Source organism: Leiobunum rupestre, chromosome 4, assembly GCF_980474605.1.
Source record: "Leiobunum rupestre chromosome 4, qqLeiRupe1.1.hap1, whole genome shotgun sequence".
NCBI classification, from domain to species: Eukaryota; Metazoa; Arthropoda; class Arachnida; order Opiliones; family Sclerosomatidae; genus Leiobunum; species Leiobunum rupestre.
In genome coordinates, this window is record NC_143387.1 from 17,519,330 (window position 1) to 17,525,329 (window position 6,000).

The window sequence follows — 6,000 nt, forward strand, 5'->3', positions numbered from 1 at the left end:
CCGACATTAGCGGAAATCTACTCTGCTTTTGATGCATATTACCAACCATACAATAATCCAGACTCACATCGATATGTGTTTTTTCATATGTCTCAGAAACAACACCAACCTTTTGATTAATTCTTGACTGAGCTTCGGTCGCAGTCACGACACTGTGATTTTGGCCAACTGCAAGACTCGTTGATCCGCTACCAGATATTATCTGATATTCACAAACCTGAGCTTCGCAAGACGTTATTTTCCCATCAAAATCTAACTCTTAACCAAGCTATTACGATCTGTCAAGCTGATGAATCTTCAACTAATCATGCTGCGTTACAAAGGGTTCCACAACCACCCATACCTGCTGGTATCGATGCCTTGTACAACCGCCCACGGCGATTGCGCCCTGCTTCTCACCAGTCTTCCTCTCAAGTCCGTCCGGGTGGTTATACTTCCTCCCGTTCTTCAGAGATCTATCGTGCGCCACGACACCAGTCATATTTGCCCAACCATTCTCAGTCTGCACCTTATAGAGGACACCAGTTTCATCCACGGCCACAGCTTCACCAACGATCTTCTCACTTGTCATCTACTTCTCCTGCTTGCACGAACTGTGGTCTTCAGCATCTGCGCCACGTTCGGTGTCCGGCAGCCGCGTCTATCTGTCACAACTGCCGCCGTAGAGGACACTGGGCGAGTCTTTGTCGCTCTGGAACTGTTCGTTCTCTCGTCGCATCTCCTAATACACCGGATGCTGCTGGCTTTCCTGGCTACTCCTCCCTGCATGAGCTGTCGGCTTCACATACTCGTCAACTGGATCCTGGCATGACACTGCAGCAGTATTCCTCTGGTGACTACACGCAAGGGCCATACTCTGAACAACTCTTCAACCCGTCCGATGTGCTACATCAACCTCAAACCTACTTTCTCGACTCCACCAGTTTTCAACAAGATGATGCCCTGGACTTTACTATCCATACTCTTGACTGCTGTATGTGATGAGATGACTGAGCCTGATCACTTGCCAACCGAGGACGAATGGTATGAATCTATATACCTAGATAATATGCCTGTTTGCTTTAAATTAGACTCCGGCTCGCAAGTCAACATACTGCCACAATCAACATATGACCGTTTTCTGAACCAACCCTCTCTGCGACCACCGTCTCGCCGCATAGTAGCCTATACTGGGCATGATGTCCCAGTCTTGGGTATGGCGGACTTTTCATGTGCCTCATTCGTAAGTAGCCGAAGATTCACATTCTATGTAACTGCTACTAACACAGTCCCAATACTGGGCACCCATGCATTGACCGCACTGGGACTGGTTCAGCGAGTGACACGTACTGGATCATTGCTTCCGCCGCTTTCTGATGCTACTATCACCAATATCCATTCGGATCTAAATCCACAACATATCATACAGCAATTTCCAGAAGTCTTTGACAGAATTGGAAAGCTTCCGATAAAGTACCAGATTCACTTAAAACCAAATGCCATACCATCTGTATCCGTCGCACATAGACTTCCTCATGCTCTCCAGCAACCAGTCCTTGACGAACTCCAGCGGATGCTGCGCGATGAGGTCATTAACCCTGTCTATGGTCCGTCAGAATGGGCACATCCTATGGTAGTGGAGCGAAAGCCGGACGGTGGTATACGCATATGCCTGGATCCTCGTAAACTCAATCCTGCCATCAGACGCCAGCCATTCTCATCGCCAACTGCTCAAGAAATATTTTCCAAAATACATGGTAGCCAAATATTCACGGTGCTCGATGCGAAGAGTGCCTTTTGGCAGGTGGAGCTCACTGAGGAAAGTTCGTACTTATGTACGTTCTCTACCCCGTTTGGGAAATTTCGTTATCTCCGTCTTCCCTACGGTATATGCACAGCGACAGAAGTATTTTAGCAAGTAATTTATCAAATCTTTCCTCCTGAAAAATTTACAAACACATACATAGCAACGGATGACTTTCTTCTAACGGCTCCAAATATTACAGACCATAATCAACTACTTTTACGTATTTTACAGACTGCTCGTAATAATGACTTGACTTTTAGTTCCAAAAAACTTCAACTCGCTGTCAAAAAGATCAAATACCTGGGCCATATTATCTCTCCAGAAAAAAACCGAAGTTGATCCCAAGCGTATTAAAGCGATCATTGACTTACCGCCTCCAGATGACAAACGAGCCTTGCAGAGATTTCTTGGGATGGTGAATTACATAACGAGATTTCTTCCTGCTTATTCCGAAAAGGCGCTACCATTGCGGGCTCTTCTCAAGAAAGACGCCGTATTCAACTGGGATTCAAGCATGCAGGTCATATACGATAGAATCAAAACATTAATATCGGCAGCGCCTATTCTAGCAGTATTCAATCCTACTCGTCCCTGTAAGATAACGGTCAATGCCAGCTCAATCGGTATTGGCACTGCTCTGCTCCAGGATGATAAAACTTTAGAATTTGCATCCACATCGCTAACCGAAACCCAAAAAAACTACGCCCAAATTGAGAAGGAATTACTCGGCGTCCTGTACGCCTGTGAAAAGTTTCATTATTACATAGTGGGGTCCCATGTGAGTATAGAAACTGATCATAAACCTCTCATTGCAATTGTCAAAAAGCCCATGCATTTGCTGTCACCTCGCCTACAGAGGATGGTTCTGCGCTTACTCCGCTACAATTTCTCTCTTGATTATGTTCCTGGGAAGACCCTAGCGATTGTTAATACTCTCTCTCGTGCGCCTCTTCCACAGACGTCTATTGACACTACCAAGATGGAAGGATCTTTCGCTGCCATCCATGCCTTGACTGTTCTCTCTGACCAAAAACAGAAGATGTTTCAAACAGCATCACGCGATGATTTAGTACACCAGATATTGCGAACGTACATTTACCAGGGCTGGCCAACGACCCAGAAGAAATTGTCTGGAGCACTGAGGTCATATTGGCCCCATCAAGAAGAATTTCACGAAGCTGATGGTCTACTTTATCGCGGAAATCGCCTTCTTATACCTGGAACCATGAAGACGGAGGTTATACGGCAACTACACTCTGTACCCCAAGGTACCACGGCGTGTATAGCCAAAGCGAAGCTCCATGTCTACTGGCCGCAGATGACGGTAGATATAACTAACTTTATTAAGGCGTGTCACATTTGCCGCTCTAGAGACCCTTCAAACCCAGCGATACCGTTACATCCACACTCGGTACCTGATCTTCCATGGGAAAATGTAGCCACGGATCTTTTCCAAGTAAAAGATAAGAAACTTATTATCCGGGTTGATTATTTTTCAAAATTCATAGAGGCTCGAGAGATGCGTTCTACTACGTCCGAGGCTGTCATCCAGTTTCTTATTCCTCACTTTGCTAGATATGGAGCACCGCAGCGGCTGTTTTCTGACAATGGGCCTCCTTTTGGATCTTACAAATTCAAGGAATTTTTACAAGCATGGGGTGTACAACATATAACGAGTAGTCCCTATTACCCAAGATCAAATGGAATGGCGGAAAGGTCAGTACAGACAATTAAAAATCTCTTGATCAAGGCCCAGAAAGAAGGTCGTGACTTAAATTATGTTCTGATGGAGTATCGGACGACTCCAGTTGGGAACCTACCAACCCCGGCGCGGATGCTGATGGGACGACAGATTCGAACCGAAAGCACAACGACCAAGGAAACGTTACAACCTCAGTATCCTATCCAACAGATCCAAGATACCCTACATGAAAGGTAACGTGCTATGGTCCAGGCACAAACTCTTTCACGCCATCCCTTTCCAGCAAAATTTAACCCAGGCGATTCGGTGTACTATCAGAATGCGCATCGAGAATGGATACCGGCGACGATTTCTCATCAGATGGCACCACACTCTTATATTATCAACTCTCAAGAAGGTCATTGTCTTAGAAAGACCAGAGTTCACCTACGTCCTAGGGTAATTAACACTCATAAAAGAGAAAATAAATGTTTGAAACTACCAAACAGAGTGCTCCTTCCAACGCTCCCTCCAACTACCTCTTCATATCGAGACTTATCCATGGATAAGGTTTTCCTAACGCTTCCGGAAAGACGTATCCAGCGGATTGAGACCCCGCTTGAAACCCAACGACTCGACCAGACACCTACAAAGCGAGTATCAGTTCCGCGAGAAATACAGGAACCGACCTCACTAACTCAGACGTTCGAACAAGGAAATTCTACGTCGTCATTGCTCCAAGACAGACATAGTCCTATTCCACCGTCGCCCTTTCCTGCACAGTCAACCCCATAAAGAGATCCCTACTGGCACGAAAACCAGATGTACAACGCCAATGGCCTCACAAGACTTAACAACTACTCGTTCTGGTCGTATCGTGAAGAAACCTCAAAAATTTGACTGTTACAAAAAAAAAGTTGTTGTACGTACTAAAAAACTATTCTTGAACTTTGATAATTACGAACCTTGATAACTATGTGACGTCAGAGTAATGGTCTTTCCTATATATATATAAATGTTACAAATTGTAAATACATTAGATTTCAGTGACATGTAATAAACTATCATTGCTCTAAATAAGTCTGCTGTGTATAAACATACTTCAAATTTAAGCCCTACCGAGTTTCATTTCCTGTTAATATAATAATAATAATATTATCAAAAATATTTAAACTACATTTCTAAAATAAATAACTTACTATTAATCAGTAGTTAACATCTTAAGCCTTAGCCGAAGGATTTAAGAGCGAATTACCGGAAACCGGATATAATAACTGTCAACTTGGATTACGCGTAAATATAGTTGGACGCGTTGTGACGTTCCAGTGACGTGTCAGAGACATGTTAGACAAGTTGGGCAAGTCTAAAAAATTTATAGAAAGAACTATGGCGATGTATCTGCACACCGATTTGGCGTGAAGCTCGCGATTTTCCGAAACCACGCCCCCTTTCTGTTAATTTAGCGAGGAATCACTATTGTGCGATTCTTAAAAACGTCTCTGCACCGGGCCCTATATCTACGGTCCCATCTACTCTAAAAAAATAAAATAAAAAGATGTACACGAATAAATCGCTATCACATTTCTTACACAATACACAAATTGAAAATCCGAAAATTATGGATTTTAGAGAAAAAAGATAAAAATTAAATCGTGCAGAACACGGTTGATGCGCATTTAACGAAAGAGCCGACGCGACGACGTCACGAATAGCTGCCAAATTGGCCGTCGAGGCGGTTCAGCGGAAGCGGTGTGAAACGCTTACACTGGCAACTGAGCGCTCTCAAGGTTTTCGCCGTTCTGACGATGAGGGCTAATTTATACGTTTAACGCCTTACTATGTGTCCCTACGCGTTATTAATATACTCTGAACGACTTTGTAGGGGTTTGCGATCATAAATATTCGATGTTTACTCGTGGCAATCTCAGTTTGTAATTTTGCTTCTACGGATGTTGTTCCGTTCCTCACTTTTGGACGAATTCCATTATCGTCATCTTAGTTCAATTTCGATTTTCGCGTATGAGTTTTAGCTTTTGTTTTTAATTTTTATACAACACTTTGATTAAATTGTTTTTGGATTTTAACACGAATTTCTATGGAACCGGTATCATTTTAATTTTAAATTTTGCACCGTGCCGCACGCGTTAAGGTTATTCATTTCCACGCGTCGCCGTCGATTGGCTCCACAAATAATTAGGTCTTCGACTTCCGTTATTTTTCTTCGTAATCTCCTGTTTTCCTCCGTCAGCAAGTGACCAGTTTGGTCGATTGCGGCTCTCTGAGACACTCGTCGCGCTGCTCTCTTCGTCTCCCTTTGAGTGGCAGCTACGTGTTGATCCTATCGTAAGTACATTTGATATGGATTAAATCCAGTTCCCTATTGGCCTTATGATTCCGGGAAGATAAGCCACGCCAATTCGCCCAACCTCGTGTAATATTTGCCCCTTTCTGCCGGTGAGGGGTAATATAATTCTTGATAATGTCTCTTAAAGACAACTGTTTGTACGATACGAAAATGAATCGAGTACCTTCA